At 41.4% G+C, this 20,408-nt stretch overlaps 1 pseudogene; it reads right to left on the bottom strand.

The window, feature by feature from the left end:
- Window positions 1–9,905: 9,905 nt before the first annotated feature.
- On the bottom strand, window positions 9,906–10,805 carry LOC142848652 (large ribosomal subunit protein uL10 pseudogene; annotated as a pseudogene).
- Between the last annotated feature and the right edge of the window lie 9,603 nt (window positions 10,806–20,408).

Raw genomic sequence — 20,408 nt, forward strand, 5'->3', positions numbered from 1 at the left:
GTTGTCATTTACTATTGGTATACGGGATAGTTGTTGACACTTAGAGAATATGCCTTCCACTAATCTTGACACACGAAAAAAGAAAACTTCAGTATACCCCCAGAAAGAGAAACAGGCTTTATGCTTTAATTTTTAAAAAAGCAAATAAAGTAAAAATTAAGAAATAAACATGAATTTTCCAAAACCACTGTTCTAAGTGACCAATAAGCCAAGAAGGTAAGAAGATAAATTTATTGAACATAGACTATTTTAGTTTCCTTTCTGTTTATGTGATAAAACACTCAAAGTCAACTGAGGGTTTGTGTGCCTAGAGTTTTCTGATAACAAGGTTGTTTTTTCCCCCCTGGCCCCACACCCCTTTTTTTGGTATATGTCCTATTGGTCACAGCCATCACTGAGGGAAGTCAGCAGGATCTTGAAAACAAACAGTGCAGGAACACTGCTTCCTGATCACCCATGCTTAGCTACTTTCTTTACATAGCCTAGGATTTCCAGCCCAGGGAATGGTGACACCCATGGTGGGCTTGACACTCCTACAACAATCAGTAATTAACACGAACCCTCACAGACATATTCATAGACCGATCTTATCTGTGCAACCCCTCCATTGCAACTCTCTTTTCAGGTGACTCTACGCCATATCAAGTTGACAATCAAAGAAAACTAGAACATTTACCAATACACAAAGCAGAGAGGGAAAACAAAAAAAAAAAAGCCTTATGTTATCAGAAAACGCAAGCCTCTTAATTTTATTTTTTTATTTGGAAGGCTGTAAAATTAGTCTAGAGACGAAGGGGACAGTGAGAAAACTTAAGCAAAGAACCGGGGGAAAGGTACTCCTGAAATGAGTGTTGGCCATGTGACTGCGCACGGTTGCGCACACTTATTGCTTCACTCAAACCTCAGAGCGATTCTGTGAGGTCTGAGCTATTGCCCCACCTTCCAGAGCAGAAACTGTTCCTCTGTCAGAAAATCTCAGACAGAAGACAGAGGCCAGCCCTCAGGACCAGAAGTTTGAATATGCCCACTGAGGACGAATTTTGGAAAGAATTATCAGGGAGAGGAAGAAACTAAAAACAGAAATTTAACCAGAGCTATAGATCTAACCATTCCTATAGAATCATTCATAAAATGTAAATGGATTTCAATATATTTGATAACTTTAATATTCTATAACATTCCAGGAAGTATAAATTATAGTGTTGAGCCCAAGAAGAATTAGACTATCCAAATAAAAACAATTACCTACCAAGAAGTTGAAATGCTGCTGCTTTTTTTTTTCTTTTTCTTTTTAACTTTTCTTTTGGTTTTTCAAGTCGGGGTTTCTGTGTGTAGCCCTAGCTGTCCTCGAACTAGGTCTGTAGACCACACTGGACTTGAACACAGAGATCTACCCGCCTCTGCCTCCTGAGTGCTGGGGTTAAAAGTGTGCACCACCACCCCATGACAGTTGCTTTTTCTTTAATGACTACCAGTTCTTAATATTTTTGACTGATAAATTCCACAGTAATTAGTTTCAGAACATCAAAAACATAGTACGACTTTTACATTGATTTAAAGGCACAGAATGGTTCTGAAATCAAGCCTGTGAAATTGGCATGTGGGTGCACTGCTACATTCTTCAGAATAGCAAGGAAACAGAATGAGCCTAAATGCCCATCAACAGAAGAATGGGGAACAAAACTGTGACATAGACACACAATGGAATTGTCCTCAGCTTAGAAGAAACTGAAACCTGCAATGAAAAGGATGTATATGCAAAGAGGTAACCCAGGCCAAAAGACAAAATTGTGTGTTCTATCTCAAACACAGATCTTAACTTTCAATATGTGTATGCCTGTAAATATGAGAGTGTGAGAGTGAATATCAATGATGAAACTACATACATGCTGTGTCCTGCATGGCTTGGGGTGGTGAGGGAGGAAAAAAATAGATAGATACACAGACATACGTACAGGAAGGTCAGGATCAGATGGAAGCATTCTTACCACCATAATGCCGAACGTAGATGGGTTTATTTGGGTACAGCACTTGCAGAGGGCTACCTAGCCTCAGCAGGATGTCTCCTTTGGGGCATTCTCTGTCTAAAAATATCTATGAGGAGGAAGTTTCACTTTCTAGTCTTTGCACGCACTGATCAATCATTCATAAACACCCATACTCAGACTCCTAAGGAGAACCTTCCCACCTTTCTTGAGCCTGGCCCACATGGCGAACCAGCTTGTCCAGTGTCTCATGCATCTTACGTCCTTGACGTGACTGTGCCCACGTCAACAATCATGCTTGTTCAGGACTCAGTCACTCAAGGCTTCCTCTGACCTCTACTACAGATAAGAGACTTTGAGACGGGAACAAAAGGTATGTGGGAGGAAGGAAAGGTCATGCTAAATGAGAGAGGGAAAAGGGGGCGACCAGAATAGGGAGGCACAGCAAGAAAGAGAGAGAAGATGGGGAGAAGAAAGGGAGAAAAGTCAAGAAGCAATCCAACCTATTTTTATTAGAAAGATGCTAACAAAAAAAGATGCTAATGAAACTCAACTCTTTGTTTGCTAATAAAAACGTTAGCATGCGTAAAATGATACAGCCAACCACACTTCCGAATGTAAGTAGAAGATGAAGCTAAAAAAGTAATATCGGCTGCAAGATAATATTTATAATTAATCTAATGAGATTGCTAAGTTAGTAAAGCAATTTGATAATAAGAACTCTGACGCACGAAAACAATAACTTTAATTTACTGCATACAGCACATGAATTTAGTTGAATTTAAATTAATTTCCAAGTTATTGATCATCATGATAAATTAATAAAAATGATAGGTTAATATTTGTAATGTGTTTATGTTTACTACTTGGGGTTCAGGAATGAAGTGCAGGGGCAGAGTGCTTGATCATCATGATAAATTAATAAAAATGATAGGTTAATATTTGTAATGTGTTTATGTTTACTACTTGGGGTTCAGGAATGAAGAGCAGGGGCAAAGTGCTTGCTTGCCTCGCACACACGGGGCCCTGATACAATCCCCAGGGCTGCAATAGTAGTGATAATGAAGTTGATGGCACACACACTGCTGGAAAAGCTACTTCATTCACCAGCTTAAAAAGAAACGAAGCAAGGCTACCTATTATTACCAGTACAATATGTCACTGGAAGTACTGGGGCCATGGAATTTAAGACCAAAGTAGAGAGAACTATATCATCCACGATAATAACAATACAAAACTGGCATTATTTTCAGACAGTAAAGTATCTCTTTAAAAATTCATGTTAGAGGCTAATGAGTAGACCCACCCAGTAAAGGAGATTGCTGATAAACCCGACAACCTTAGTCTGATCCCCAGAACACACCTGATGGAGAGAGCCCACTCCTGCAAATTGTCCTCTGACCTCAACGCGTATTACACAATGAACAACACACAAAATAAACAACTGCAATCATTTTTAAACTCAAGATAATTGACCATAATCATCATAAGTACTAAGGCAGATGAACGCTGGAAAGCGTGACCCTAAAGACAGATTGCGTTCTCAAATCCAGCTTCTAGTGCATATTTTTCTCTAATAACAGATGTGTAATTTGCTCTTTTAGATCTTGGTGCCGTTATATGTTAAAAGAAATAAAGAGACCTAAATCTATATCTAACAAAAATTAAATGACAAAAGTACAAAGGCAGAACATCTGCTTTTCTTTAAATCTTACCCTAGAGCAAATTCTTGATAGACGAAAGACATAAATATTTTTTAAAAATGTAAAATCCTACAGCTATCTCTTTGGTGTAGTTTTTTTTTTCATTCTTTTCTAAAAATGTGCCCATATAGGAAAAAAAAGAAAAAGATAAAAGGAAAAGAAATGGTTGATTTGACTATGTGCTACACCTAGTGAACTCCAGAGAGGCGGGTTCTTTCAGGAAAGGCAAGGCATGCCAATCCCGGCACAGCACTGGAGGAATGAGGAACTCCCTACAAACAAGTAAGAAGAAATGCTCGAATTTTCAGAAACTCGTCAAGAAGTCGGTCAACATAAGAGGATTGGTGTCAACGTGATCTGAACTCCAAACATGAGCTTGCACAGCTGTTTACAAGAGGGCAAAAAGCAGACACCACAGCTGCCAGCAGGGGGCAGCAAACTCTCTTGCCCCAAGACCTAGGTTCACATCTGTTGCCCCTGAGAGGTGGAAGACATTTTAGGAGCCATTGCTACAGGACAAAGAATGAAAGTGAAGCCATTTTGCCTCAGGGAAAGAAACAGAAAATCCTCACTTCAACCCCGTTCTCACTGTAGCCATTCTAGTCAAATAGGGCCAGTTCAACTCACGTGAGCACGTTTATTAATCTAGAACAGTGGTTCTCACCCTTCTTAATGCCATGACTCTTTAATACAGTTCCTCCAGCTGTGCTGACGCCAACCATAAAGTTATTATAAAGTTTCTACTTCATAACTGTAATTTTGCTATTGTTATGAATAGTACTGTAAATATCTGTGTTTTTCTGATGGTCTTGGGTGACCCCTTTGAAAGAGTCATTCGCCCCAAGTGGTTGAGACCACAGGTTGAGAACCATCTAGATAGTATTTGGAGAATGCACAATGATCTGTTCTGAAGACTCAATTCACTGACATTGGCATGTTCACAGTGCTTTATAACAATCGCACCACTCTAATTCCAAAATATTTATTTCATCACACCCTAAGAAAATGGCATGCCAATTGAGCAATCACTCTCCGTACCACAGCCGCTGGCAGCCACTCATAGAGTCTGTAGGCTTACCTGATCTATCTATTTCACTTAAATAAAACCTTATAAAATGTCATCTTTTGTGTCTAGCTCCTCCTTAACCTAGTATTTTTCAGAATCCATTCTTGGTACGGCATGATTCAGTCTTCGTTGCTTTTCACGGTTGGCTAGTGCTCCACTGTAGAGATGCTGTGTATTTGGGAAGTTCATTCATCAGCTGCTAGGCGTTGGTTTCCTGCCACCTTCCACAGCTGCTGTGAGTATTCACCTTCCTATTTCCACACTAGCTGTTTTCTCTACCCACAATGCTCTCCCTCTCAGTCTCTGCAGAAAGGCTCTTGCTTGTCGTTCAAGGTTCTGCATCAACGTCATCTCTTCAGGTCACTCTTCCACAGCCATGTCCCTGGTGGCTGTCCACTCCCTGGCCATGCAACTTTTCAGCCAAGCACTTCTCACTGTCTGCAATGATATAGCTTGCCTGAGTATCGGCTTCCCCACTAGAGAAGTAGAATGAGGGAGCTGTCCCTCAAGAAAGTAGTGGGTGCTTAGTAATCTGTTAAATGAATGCATAAGTGAGATAAAACACACAACACAGTTTTTACAACACAGCTCTTCACTTGGAAACGTGAAGCGAAGGTAATGCATTTCTCTGCAAGATGTTCAGCATTGAAGCATATACTAAATTTATGTCAGTTTCTCCAAGTGTGTTGTCTTGATTCCCTTACCTATATTTAGCATCCAAAGTGTGACCAACAACTACTTTTCCTCTCAAGACTTCCAACAAAGCATTATAGCTGATTTTCCCAGATTATGCTCAAATCCCTTCCTGTCAAAAGGGAACAGTTTGACTTTCTGCTGAATATCATGTAAGTACAAAATCCATGAATGAACCAGATAAAAGGCAAACTCTAGAAGCCTGCAAGCGAGGAGTTGGGCAATATGCAGAGACACTTATCTAGGATCGGAATGTAAGCAGACGGCAAGCTAAGCAGAGCGATACCTGCTGTCCAGCCTAGGCAGGCTTAGAAGGCTCTTGGCTGTGATAAGGTCAAAACAAGTTTACACAGTTAAATGGAGGAAAGGGGTGAGCAGCCGGGTAAGTTCAAAAGGCAGGGTGATAGAAGTCAGAACGGGGTAGTTTGGGGCATTTCTGTGGCCTCTACGGTCTCAGGAAAGAAAACAAGATCAAACCCCAGGGGCAAAGTCCAGCTCAACACAAGGCACCAGGCAATGCCTAGGACTTAAAAGACAACAGCTCAGCTGCCCCCCCACACACACACCCCTCTGGTGCCTTTACCTGGCCAACTAGGGCAGTTTGATTTTTGGCTCTGACTGCTGTAGACTTGTAAGCACCGACCTCAGCAATATTCGAGGATGGCTCCAGGGTGGAAGAGTTGGTGTGAGTGACTTCTCTCAAGAGGAGGGAAAAGGGCAGAGATTTTTGGTGTTTATTCTATGAACGTGGGCAAAACTGATTCCCTGACAACAAGGGGCTTAGTGTAGGACTATGAGAGGCTGGTGTAGCAGTCAAGACAAATGGAAAGCAGTAGAAAAAAAGGGGGAACTATATGGGGTTGAAAATGACAGCTGGGGCAGGCCTCAAAGGCCTGGAGACAGTGTTACGACTCTACCCAACAGGCCTGAGGCAGCCATGTTGGATTTTGAGCACCATGGGATCCTATTTTAAGATAAATGCGTCTGCATATACAGAGTGTATAAAGCCTGGGATGTAGCCTTAAAGATACACGGTTCACATTTCTCTACTCTGAAGCTTTTCCCATCCTTCTCTTGCTCCCAACTCTGCCTTATCTAATGCACCTACATTCCAGCATTCTAGGGCCTGGATGTTCCAAAGAAGAGTGGAGTAACAACAGCCCACAGTAGTCTAAATACACCAACAGTAGCTGTCCGCTTGTCACCAGGTGGATCCCATAGTTAAAACCAAGCTTCAAACTCTTTTAGGGACTTTTTTGAGATAGATGGACCATAGTCAAGGTCCTGACATTCTTACTAGTGAGCCAATGCTTGGAGGATATTTGAAAAATTGTGTCTCTAAGTCTAAAAGTAAAGAAAGGTAGAAAATCACAGAGATGGGCAGATCTCTTTTAATGAAGTCAATGGGAGAATGAGTTAATTACATGTAGACTAATTTCCTTAACGACCCAAGCACTAATAAAATGTCACTGACCACAGTCTTTCCTACCACTTGAGTCTCTTGGAAATGAATTTTCAGCTCCTAGCAGCATGAACTCATCTACACCATGTGCCTTCTTGGTGACAGCGGACATCTTAGCTTCTCCACCTTTGGGATTATCCTCACCTCTCTCCTTGCTTGCACCGTCTTTCCATTCTGTCCTATGCTAAGGAGACTCAAGAGCATGGTGTTCTGGGAAATAGGAATAACAATGCCAGCCTAACAAGAGAAACAGCCATCGGTAAGGACAACATCCTCCATAGGTCTACCCATCATCACTAATCACAACACGACCACAGATTCTGGGCTAAAAGGAGAAAACGCAGTGAGTCCCTCTCCAGCAGTATTAGCCTCCCTAGAGGCAAGCAAACAGTCCAGAGGTTTCTAACTGAAACCCTTACTTAGAAGGATTTTATAACCCAGTGCTTGCGATCCACCGTGAACTTCAACTTGACCCAAAAGGCCCCAGGCGTATGAGTTCACTCGGAGATATAATAAAAAGGGGACAGCAAACATAAACTGTAATCATTCACAAATGGCTGTGTTTAAAAGTGACATTTTACAAGCGGCCATTCCATCGGTGCTGTGGCCATCATCATCCATCATCCACAGAGAATTCTAGAAAGCAGAAGCCAAACGTCGTATAACTAACCTGTGAGATTCTCAGGAAGAATATGTGATTTTAGGCCAGGTAACTGCCAGATGTTTCAAAGACATGAAAATGGCCTGCATATTAAGGTTTTATTCCTACTCAGTTTTTGAAATGTGATTTTTACCACCGATGCAATCTCGAATGCTTAGTGCAGAAGCGTCAGCCTCTTTCCTTCCTCACAGGCACTGGGTCTGCAGGCCACAATTAGCCAACCACTTGCCCTTGGCCAGCCTCTGCTCAGGGTGTTCAAAGTCCATCAGATGAGTCTCAACATGTCATTATTATTGCTAAGCAACAACTAGCTAGAACCGGTCCTGGCTGAAGAAAGCAAATGGTGTTTCAGAAAGTCTGAGAAAAAAAAGATTGCAAAAACCCAGAAAAGGAGGCAAGCGCCACTGGGGAGAACAATAGCAATGACAGCCTATTTTCTTTTTTACATATCCGTAAATAAGAAAGTCAGATAAGCTCCCTTGGCATGTGCCAGTCAAACTGATGGGGAAGGTGTCCTCAATCTACACATATTGGTTAATAATTTATACATATTCACAGTTATGAAAATTCAGGATACAGTTCCACCCAAAGATGTTTTTAACCTAGTTGTAAAGAAGCCAAAATGCATGAAACAGTGCAAATAGGCAGAGAATAACTCAAGATAAACGTTAGAAAAAAGACGTGAAACGGGAATGATAAGAGAAGGGTGAGGGAGGCTGTCACTGAGTCCTGTGGACAGTAAGGGGGCACATTCCTAGTGAGAGTGCCCCGTTAGAGAGGGCATGAGAATGAGGAACAGTGGCCTATGACTGAGTCTTCCATCCATGCAGCACTTGTGTAAGCACTACAGAGTCACTATTACAGGTCAAAAACCATCTGATACCTGGACTGGCCCTACCCTGGGCCTACAGATCCGAAGCAGGATTAACAAGCTCCCTAGATGATTCTGACATACACCCATGTCCCCTAAGCAGTGCTATAGACTTTTCCAGAGAGGCAGGAGGTCAGAGGGCGAGCCAGTCACCAGCTAGGCCAGTCACTATTTCAAGGAAGACTCACCAGGTCATTGCATTTGATACAGCCTCAATATCTTCATCAATAAATGGTGGACAGGGTGTGGCCATCATACCCTGTCATCCTCACAGTCCTGTAATAGAAGAAGGATTTTAGCTCATTAAAAACTCTTGTAAAACCTGCATGGGAAGTGGATTCAGGGAGTGCTCAGTGTTGTCCACCAAGCCCATCCTAAGGGCGAAAAGAGATGGCTGGCTGTGTCTGTGACGCTCGAAGTGGGAACATACAGAAAAGGGAAACGTTGTGACCTTTTCCACCAGGGCTGAGTGCTTGCCTCAAGGAAATCTTTGCAAGTCAGTACTGGAGAGATGGCTCAGCAGTTGAGAGCACTGACTGCTCTTCCAGGGGACTCGGGTTTAATTCCCAGCACCCACATGGCAGCTCACAGCTGTCTGTAACTCCAGGATCCAGCAGCATCATACACACAAACATGCAGTCATAAAAACCGATGCATGTAAAATAAAAATAAATATTATTTATTAAAAAAAATAGAAGGAACCACTTTGAGGAGCCCGGGAATCTCCAGACCACTACACTGAACTTCAAATAAGTTAAACAGGAATCTCCAATCTGAATCTAGTCTGGGCATCATCCTAAAGGCTTTGGTTGAAGTGATGGAGGCTAAGACTAAAGGATGACCACCTTCTGTCTGAGGGAAGTTATGTGGCCAGGGACGACAGAGAGGAAGTGCATAGCAGGTGGCATGTGCCCCGGAGCCTAGGCATACATGAAAGCCTAACCCCTTTTTTTTTCAGTTTTTAAATTTGTTTTTTGTTTCAATTTTATTTTACAGCCCTACCAGCTTGCCTGCTCTCCTCTCCTTCTATTTCACACCCCCCACCTCCCCTCTGCCTCATCCCAATTCACCCCTCCTCTGTTTCTGTTCAGAAAGGGGCAGGCCTCCCATGGATATCAACAAAGCATGGCATATCAAGTTGCAGGAAAACTAAACATCGCCCTCTCCTCCCGCCACACCCCTTGTATTAAAGTTGAGCAAGGCAATCCAATATAAGGAATAGGTGCCCAGGAGCGAGCCGAAGCAATAGAGACTGCCCCTGCTGCCATTGTTAGGAGTCCCATAAGTAGACCAGGCTATACAACTGTTACATACATGTAGGGGGCTTAGGTCAGTCCCATGCAGGCTCCCTGGATTTTGATTCAGACTCTGTGAAAAGGCTAGCCTTTTCTGTGCGTTTTTCTGTGAGAGAAGTGGTTTTATGTTTCTCAAATTAAGCTGGCTGGGTTGGTTCCTTTGAGGGGATCAGTCAACAAGACCAAATCCCATATCCTCATCTGATTCCTCCAACTCTTGCTTGTTTTCAGCCTTGGCTGGGGCTGCAGCAGCAGCAAAAAAGGCAGTGATGGGGTGGGGGCAGCAGCCCCCCAATGCAGATGGAGCAGGCAGGAAGGCCTTGAGGTTTTTAGCAAGTCGGAAGGCATACTAAGTCTCCACAGACAATGCCGGGGCCCGCTTGTACCCACTGACGATAGAGTGTGCCAATAATGCAACAGTCCAGTAACCAATGCGCAAACACAGGCAACATTCGGACATCCTCTGGGAAGTGGGAGTGTAGAGTCTGCTCTGTGATGTCAAGCACTTCCGGGTTGTAAACTGTGCTGTTAAACACCTGCTGTATGATTACCCCAAAGGGGAAGGGATAGATATTCTGCATGCTAGGCAGCATGACTTCGCTAGCTTTTATTTTGTTTCAGAATGTCAATGGTTCCATACGTTGAGATTTTTAGTGGTAATGTCAGGGAGAAAGAGGTTTTCCGAGACCTCAGACTAGTGCTCTGGACTGGCAAGTGACCTCACACAGGGTGATGGGCACCAGCCACCACCTTATTAGCCAGCGGCATACCCCTAACTTCAGGGAGATCCTCCTTGGTGAACACAATGCCCACATTTCTCTGGATATGAGGAAGCTTTTTCTCTGGAGTTGGGTTGTTTTCCAGATGCCCTCAGATGGCCCTGAGCATCATGGTGTTCTTGTCCCTCAGCACCACAGCCCTTCCCCCACAGGGACATGTGGATCTGCTGCATCTCTTTGGAACCCACAATGTCTGCTCCCACAGTGCAGCATTTTGAGCAATCATCCAAAAGTTGGATGCTCTTAAGGAAGCCGTTAGACTTCCAGTATGCCCTGTCTTTCCCGGGCATCATGGTAGTGTGTCAGGGTTTGCCACTCAGGGTTTAAAGATGACATCACTCTAATGAGGCCACCTGATGAAAGAAGTGGAACCCCTTATTTTTAAACTTGATCTTCCAACCAAGATATTTGAAATATTTCTAAAGCTCACTAAGTCTAGCATACATTTACTGTGTTTTTAACTAACATTTTAGCTTAATAAAGTAACACGTACGGATGTCTGAGAGCTGTTTGGCTCAGACTCACTTGAAAAGCAATTTCAATCTGAGCCGAGTCCACCCTAGTTGTTGGCACATCTGCTGTGTCCCGCTTATTCCCTTAGCAGCTGCCACCAACACATATATTCAGGGCTGCAATCAAGAGGGTACCCACTGGATTCCAAAATGGAACATGAAATGAGAAGAGGAGTGTGGACATTCTAAACTCTAAGCACCTTCCAAGGGTAATCTTTTATTAATCCTGTAGTACCCATTGATATGCTAATTAAGACGGAAATAATCTTAGACTGGGATTGGAGGAGATTCTACAGATAAGCCTTTTAAAAAAAATAATAAAATCAGTATTCCTCAAGAGAAGCCGACAAAATAATTAGTATCCTACAAAATCCTGCGGTGGAGCTCTGCTAGAAGCTTTGCTTTCCCTGACATATAGCACAGCTGGGCTGGGGCAGTTGGGACTCTTTCCAGCTACCACTCACAAACACAGCTTCTGCTGGACTTACTGGTCTATTACTAAACAGTAACACCTTTTCCGTTGTTCTCTTTGATTTTGTTTCTTGATATAGGATCTTGCTATGTAGTCCTTTTGCCCTACATAGAACAGACTGGCCTCCAACTTGCAAGAATCCTCCTGCCTCTGCCTCCCCCAGTTGCATGATTACAGGCACATTCTACCAAATATCAAATACAAACATCTAATTCCAAAATGGAAGATACACAGTGGGTGAACCCCAAGTGTGACATGGCCAGCTTCGGCATTAAACAAGAACATAGTCATGCCTACCTAATGAACACTGTCCTCAAAGGATGACAAATCATTCTCAGATCTAAGCTGAAGTGTGTGGCTGTTATACATTACTAACAATCTTTGGACCTGTTCTTTCTATTTGGATGTGTAGTAGATGCATGTGTGCATGGCCCTGTGTGGATACATGTGGAGGCCAAAAGTCAACATAGGGTTAACTTCTTCAATTACTTTCCTGGAGATTTCTTGAGAATCTCTCACCAGAGCTGTAACCCACTATTTCAGCTAAACTGGCCCGTCATCAAGTGTCCAATATCCACCAGTGTTGAGGTTTAGGCACATAGCATCATACCAGTACACAGGTTCTCAGGATCAGAACTCAGATCTTCATGCCTGTTACACAAGCCCTTACCCTTTAAGCCATTTCCCCAGTCCTTATTTCAGTCTTTAGAATGGGATTACAACAGTTCCTACTTCAGAAGATTGCTTTGAAGAGTAAATGAGAGGCTGGCGGTGTAGTGCAGTAAGAAGAGCTAAGCCTGTGCTTATTTAGCAGGTGCAAGACCCTGGGTTCAAATCCCAGTACCAGCCCACCACCTACCTGTAATACAAATAATAAAAATCCAGATATTATAGTTCAACCCCAAAACCATAAAAGCAAAGCAGCTAAGCCACTAGAGAAGTCTTATCTGCAAAGGAGGTGTGCCTCTGCTCACTTCCAGCAAACAGAGCCTATCTGAAAACAAAAAAATGCAGCTACCAAGAATCCATGCTTAACTCTGTTCTTTTGTGTAGTTAGCCCACATTGGCACCATTTGTAAATAGAGACTGCTCATTCATTTCCCAGCCACCCAGACCCTAATAATCACACAGAAACTATATTAATTACAATAGTGGTTGGCCGATGTCTCAGGCATATTTCTAGCTAGCTCTTATATCTTAAATTAACCCATTTCTATCCATCTGTGTATTACGACAAGGCTGTGGCCTACCAGTAGGCACCTTTCTCCTTCAGAAGCTACATGGCGTCTGCCTGACTATGCCTTCTTTCTTCCTCTATCTCTGCTTGCATTTTCACTTTGCTATATTCTTCCCTGCCATAGGCCAAGGCAGCTTCTTTATTAACCAATGGTAATAACACATATTCACAACATACATAAGAGGAATCACTTACAAGGCTGGGCAACTGCAGACAAAACACACCAAGCAGACTACACAGACTATGCAAAGTAAGCCTCTCTCTCCTCCCATTTTATAGTCCCTTTAGTGCTGGGATTAAAGGTATATGACTCTCTAGTATTGGGATTAAAGGAGAGAGGCACTATCCCCTGGATTTGTTTCTGCATTGATTTTGTGTAGCCTAGGGTGGCCTTGAACTCACAGAGATCCATCTGCCTCTGTCTACCAAATCCTGGGATTAAAGGTGTGTGCCACCACTACCTGACCTCTAGTGGTTTAGCTTTGCCCTTCTGATCTTTAAGCAATCTTTATTTATTAAATCATAAATAAAGTATCACTATACACCCCCCCAAAAAAAATAGACTAAGGGAAAGAAAGCTTAGACCATAGACTGTCAAATAGTATTTTCAATCAGTAACAGGTCCCGTTGCTACTGTGGCCTATATAAAAGGCTTCAAAGTTTCAACTGAATCTGAGCCATTTAAGGATGAGAAGTTTAGCATGATGAGGTCAGTTCCTAGTTCTTATTGGAAGCTAATTTATCTGTGATTTTCTTCAGAAGAGGTCAGCACTGGATGTAGTTTACTGGAGGACCAAGTGAAACAAACCAGCAAACAACTTGGAAAGCCACACGTGAAGATTCTTTGCATTTCTGCCTACGCTACAGCAGGTATTAGATACAAGAATATCCTTGTCATAGGTATATTCTTCTGCGTTCTTCTCAATACAAATTGCTTTCTTCCTGGCTGAAGGTGATAGGTGTGCTCAAATAAGAGTGGTGAAGGAAAGTTAAAAACGTGCAAGCTGGGCATGGTGCATGTCTTTAATCCCAGCACTTGGGAGGCAGAAGCAAAAGGATCTCTGTGAGTCTGAGGCCAGCCAGGTCTACATAGTGAGTTCTAGGACAACAAGAGCTATATAGTGAGACCCTGTCTCAAAACTAAAAAAAAAACAAAAACATCCTGCAGGGCCAGCATGCTTTCAAGCAGGCTCAAACCTGTGTTTTGAGCTTTATCAAATAAACTGCAGTTTAAGTGATGGGCGAAAAAGTGGACACATGCTGAGTCAGTTATTGAGTTACTGGTCTCTCGTGATGTAATGAAGTCCTGATTCCATTTTACTTAGCAAAATATCCATAGCAATCAAAATCAATTTAGTCCTATGTTGAAGTATGAAATATGAATATGATTGCTAGAGGAATGCAATGGTATTGCCAGCTAATGAGCAAGTGAGACAGAAGTGAGTTATCAACTTGTCATTTAAAGACTCCTTTGGGGCTGGTAATATGACCCAGAAGTTAAAAGCACTGGTGGCTCTTGCGGAGAAACCAGGTTCGATTCTCAGCATCCACATGGTGGTTCCCAAACATTCATAACTCGAGTTCCTGTAGACCTGATGCCCTGTTCTGACCCCACTATTCTGACATCTCAGACAGCAAGCATGCACTGTCATACATATACGCATAGAGACAAAACACTCACGCATAAAATACCAAGAAATCAAATTTTTAAAAAATCTTAAATTCACTTATGAAACACATAGCTTTACAGTAAGAGTCAGCATTGTGTCAATTGGTAGTGGCTGCTAAGGTTCAAATCCCAGCTTGTCCTTTCTTGCCATATGAGCATATGCTACTTGGTGACCATAGCTGCGTTGACCAGAGAGACAATAATGCTCTACTGCAAGGATATTCTAAAGACTGGATTATCTTTTAAAATAAGTTTATCCATTCCCAGCACTTAGGTATATATTAGTGTCATTGAACTACTTGCTCTCGTTGTCTTTATTTCATAAAATAAAAGAAGACAGGTAGGAAAAAGAGTTGCTGGTGGATGCTCCCCTGCTTCTCTGATCTTTCGGGAAGGAGGGGGAACAGAGATTGAAATGTAAAATGAGGAAAGATTGCCTTAAAAAATAAAGAAAGAAAAGAATAATCCAAAAAAGAAAAGAAACCAGTCAATTTTTAAGATACTACTATGGTGTCAGATTTGAGGTCATTTTAGCAGTTCCCCTCCTTGAGTAGAAATTCGCAGTCATTCTTTTGTACCACCTGGAACATTCAGAATTCAAGTTTGTCCATGAATCGTTTTCTGCTCTGCATTTCCTCCATATTTAGGTATCAAAGACACCTCAAGCTTTGCAAGAGAAATAAGCTTGGCTTTTGGCTCTATGATCTTTTTAACACCTAGCTGGATATATACTTGGATGAAATGAATGAACGTGATCAAAGACAATTAGCCTTTGTGGAGACAAGTCGGAGGCACCATGGTGTTCTAATTAGTTGATAAGGCTGTGAGCCTATGGTGAACAATGAAAATTTCTTAGCAGAGTGAGACACCTGCCTTAAACCTCAAATATAAGAACCTCCTTGATGAGTCGACTCCAACCCGTCATCGTTTGGCCTCAGCACAACTGAGCTGTTTAAGTTTCCCTCAGTGTACTATGTTGTTAACCCAACTGTACATTTATTCTTACCATTTTCTGAGACTCCTCAAAATCATTCTCTTGCTCAAAAAAACAAAAACAAACAAAACACATGGTCTCATTTACAGAAAAGACTCTTCCAATAAATAGTAGAAATGCTTCCCTGAAACCCAGTCAGATACTTTCGTGAACTATCATGCATAACAATATCTCCCAAATATGAAAAGTCTTTAGACTTAACACAAGGTAACATTCATGGACCTCTTGGTTCTATTGGTTGGGCGCATTTGAACAGTTCTTGTACATGGAGTCCTATTGGCTATGGAGATCTCAGCTGCGGTAGTTATAAGGACATCTCGGCTGGCTTGTCGTCACCACATTGCAAGATGTATTAGTGGGAGCTGGCTTTGGTTGTCTGATGGAAACACATATATACCTTTTTAGGTGCTTTTTAGGTGCTCATGTTCTGACACCTGGATATGAGAGGGAATTCTGTAAGACCAAGCATTTCCAGAGGAAGGAAGAACATGTTGCATCTGCATAAGAGCAAGAACTGCAAACTGCCTCTAACCACTGAACCATCTCACCAACCTTTTGTTTTTAAGTGGTACAATGCTGTAATCTAAATACTCGAGTTCTCACTATCAATCTTTTTATCACTCTGCAGTGAATAAGCTAGCAATGTGCTGGATATGACCACTAAGTACATAGAGATTTAATTCAAATAAAGTAAGTTGATAGGTATGATTGTGCACTCCTTTTATCCCAGTACTCGGGAGGCAGAGGCAGGCAGATCACTGTGAGTTCAGGCTAACTTTCTCTACATAGTGAGACCCTACCTCAACAACAACTAATAATAATAATGATGATGATGATGATAATACAAATACTTTAGAAAAGAGATTATGGACTCAAATTTTTTGAAAAAATGATTATAACCAAAGTATTATTTTTCAAGGTAGTAATGGGGAACAAACCCAGAACCTTCTGCTTCCTGGGCTCTGTCACACTCTAGTAACTTCACTTACCACATTTAATCTGAGCACCACACTTCCCTGACACATAGGCCTTTCAGCATTGCTCACTTGGACTTTGTACTCCCAGTTTTGTGATCTTATTTCTTCTTAAACAGGATGTTATTACATTGTTCAGCCTGACTTTAAAATTTCAACCCTCTTGCCTCAGTTTTCCAATTACTAGGATTACATATTCAGAACACAAGCACTTTTTTATTGATTGTATTGAGCTATACATTTTTCTCTGCTCCCTTCCCTTCCTCTCTCCTCCCCTTCAATCCTCTCCCAAAATCCCCATGCTCCCAATTTACTCAGGAGATCTTGTCTTTTTCTACTTCCCATGTAGATTAGATCCATATATGTCTCTTAGAATTCTCATTGTTGTCTAGGTTCTCTGGGATTGTGAACTGTAGGCTGGTTTTCTTTGCTTTTAAAAGCCACTAATGAGTGAGTACATATGATATTTGTCTTTCTGGGTCTGGGTTACCTCACTCAATATGATATTTTCTAGATCCATTCATTTGCCTGCAAATTTCAATATGTCATCATTTTTTTCCATTGTGTAGTACTCCATTGTGTAAATGTACCACATTTTCCTTATCCATTCTTTGGTCGAGGAGCATTTAGGTTGTTTCTAGATTCTGGCTATGACAAACAATGCTGCTATAAACATAGTTGAGCACATGTCCTCGTGGTATGATTCAGCATCCTTTGGGTATATCCTTTGGGTCTTGCAGTAGATTGTTTCCTAATTTTCTGAGAAATTGCCATATTGATATCCAAAGGGGCTGTACCCGTTTGCAGTCCCACCAGCAATGCAGGAGTGTTCCCTTTACACCACATCCTTTCCAGCATAAGTTGTCATCAGTGTTTTTGATCTTGGCCATTCTTACAGGTGTAAGATGGAATCTCAGGGTTGTTTTTACTTGAATTTCTCTGATGGCTAAGGATGTTGAGCATTTCCTTAAGTCTCTTTCAGCCATTTTTAGACTCCTCTGTTGAGAATTCTATCCCATTTTTTCTTTGGATTATTTTTTTCTTTTGATGACCAATTTCTTGTAGTATATTTTGAAGATTAGTCCTCTGTCTGATATGGGGTTGATGAAGATCTTTTCTTATTCTGTAGGTTGCCATTTTGTCTTGTTGACTGTGTCCTTTACTTTACACAAGCTTTTCAGTTTCAGGATGTCCCAATATTAATAGTTTTTCTCAGTGTCTGTGCTTCTGGGGTTATATTTAGCAAGTAGTCTTTTGTGCCAATGCGTTCAAGTGTATTTTCCACTTTCTCTTCTATAAGGTTCAGTGTGGCTGTCTTTATGTTGAGGTCTTTGATACATTTGGACATGGTAATAGATATGGATCTATTTTTATTCTTCTACATGTTGATACCCAGTTATGCCAGCACCATTTGTTGAATGTGCTTTCTTTTTTCCATTTTATATTTTTTGTTTCTTTGTCAAAAATCAGGTGTTCGAAAGTGTGTGGATTAATATCCGGGTCTTCGATTCTGTTCTATTAGTCCTCCTGTCTGTTTTTATGCCAATACCAGGCTGTTTTCAATACTGTAGCTCTGCAGCAGAGTTTGAAGTCAGGGATTGTGATGCCTCCAGAAGTTCCTTAATTGTACAGGATTGTTTTGGCTATCTTAGGTGTTTTGCTTTTCCACATGAAGTTAAGTGCTGTTCTTTTGAGGTCTGTGAAGAATTTTTCTGGTATTTTGATGGGCATTGTATTAAATCTGTAGATTGCTTTTGGCAAGGTTGCCATTTTTGCTATATTAATTCTACCTAACCGAGAGCATGTGAGATCTTTTGACTTTCTGGTGTCTTGCTCAATTTCTTTCTTCCAATATTTAAAGTTCTTGTCATACAAGCCTTCCACTTGTTTAGTTAGAGTTACTCTGAGATATTTTATGCTATTTGTGGCTATTGTGAAGGGTGATGTTCCTCTGATTTCTTTCTCAGCCCAATTATCATCTATGTAAAGGAGGACTATTGATTTTTTTTGAGTTAATCTTATATCCTGCTACATTACTGAAAGTGTTTATGAGTTGTAGGAGTTCCTTGGTAGAGCACTTGCCAAACACAAGCATATTTAAAGAAGAGACATACCCAAGAGTAGTCAGAGATGGTTCATACACGTAGATGGGCACACAATCCGTGTGGAGGATAAATACCACCACCACCTTTACTCTTAGGTGGGTTAATTCTAAGGTTTGTATTTAGCATTATTTTCTACTATTCCTCTATGCAATTAAACTAACCCACTGTGGAAGGAGGCTTTAGGATTCCCAATTACTTTTTTCTTCTTTATCTGCATAAATTTTTCTTTTCTAGGTCAATTATTTTGTGAACTGAAAATAATACCCTGCCCTCAAGGTCAGTTCCTGAAGTAACCAAACTGAAACATGCAATGAACAGACTCAAGCAACATAGATTGACTGTGACTAATATGTCAATGCGGTACAAATTTAATCTAGTCCAATATTTGATTTGCGATGGATTAAAAAAATTAATTCAGTCAATACTTGGTTGCTACCTGGCACTGTCAAGACATACAAATTACAGAGTGGTTTTTACTAGAGTCATTGAATGCTTACAAGGCAACAGGCTAGAATAATCAGTAAGGAATCAAATCCTGGTAAACCTAGGAATCAAAGGTTTTGATTTTAAAAAAAAACTGACCCTTTTAACTTATCTATTATAAAGCAAAGTAATGAGAAACATTCACCTGGGGTCTCTAAACTTTCCATCTCTACCCTTAATAAGAAAGCCTGATGGACATCAGAACAGAATTTGGGAGCAGAGGATGGGGAGTGTCCTGGTTATGGTTTCTAAAACACTATGATTAAAAGCCACTTGGGGAGGAAAGAATTCATTTGGATTATACTACCAGATCACTGTTCATCATCGAAGGAAGTCATGACAGAAATTCAAACAGGGCAGGAACCTGGAGACAGAAGCTTATGCAGAGGCCATGGAGAAGTGCTGCTTACTGACTTGCTCATCATGACTTGCCCAGCTTGCTTCTTATAGAAACCAGGAACAGGAGCCCAGATTGGTCCCACCCACAATGAGCTGCACCCTTTTAGAGCAATCATTAACTACGAAAATGTTCTACAGTCTTTCCTACAGCCTGATCTTATGGAGGCATCTTCTCAATTGAGGTTCCCTCCTCTTAAATAACTGTGTCAAGTTTATATAACATTGGCCAGCATAGAGCTCTTCAATCCTTGGAGGATTTTAGGAATAAGCACTGAGAATGGAGCCATCAAAATGTCATAAATGATCATATTCTTTAGTCAATTATGAATATCAGTCCTCATCTTCCTTAGAGAAAGGTACTGTAGGATAATGCTCTTGCTCACTGTAAAGATTTGTCAGTAGTATTAGTTTAATAAAACACTGATTGGCCAATAGCCAGGCAGAAGGTATAGGCGGGGCGATAAGACTATTTGAATTCTGGGAAGAGGAGAGGCAGAGAGGCAGTCATCATCCAAAAGCAAAGGGAGCAACATGAGAATGCCTTACTGAAAAAAAGGTACGAACCCACATGGCTAAACATAGATAAGAATTATGGGTTAATTTAAATTGTAAGACGTAGTTAGGAATAAGCCTGAGCAATAGGCCAAACAGTTTAATACAAGCCTCAGTGTGTTTCTTTGGGAATGAATGGCTGTGGAACTGGGTGAGACAGAAGTTTCCATCTACAGAAAGGCCCCTGCTTTTTCATTGAAACACAAAAGGGAAATGAAGGTGAGGACCAAGATAGGGACTTACATAAAATCCTCCTGCCTGTCTCTGTACCAAATGCAACTATAGCTAGACCACTTGGCCTCTGAGAACTCTCTCCTCTATCTGTAGCTGTGGTTCCTCTATGATGCCCTGTGAGCAAGGATGAGAAGAAAGGACAATGGTCTAAAGTCCCTGTCCTACTGGGGTCCTCTGAGTGCCATATCCCCAGTGATTTGGACAGTGAAAGGCCTCCATTGAACTTTGATGTATAGGCCTGTTGAAGACTAACAACATCTTC

The sequence above is a fragment of the Microtus pennsylvanicus genome, chromosome 4 (assembly GCF_037038515.1).
Source record: "Microtus pennsylvanicus isolate mMicPen1 chromosome 4, mMicPen1.hap1, whole genome shotgun sequence".
NCBI classification, from domain to species: Eukaryota; Metazoa; Chordata; class Mammalia; order Rodentia; family Cricetidae; genus Microtus; species Microtus pennsylvanicus.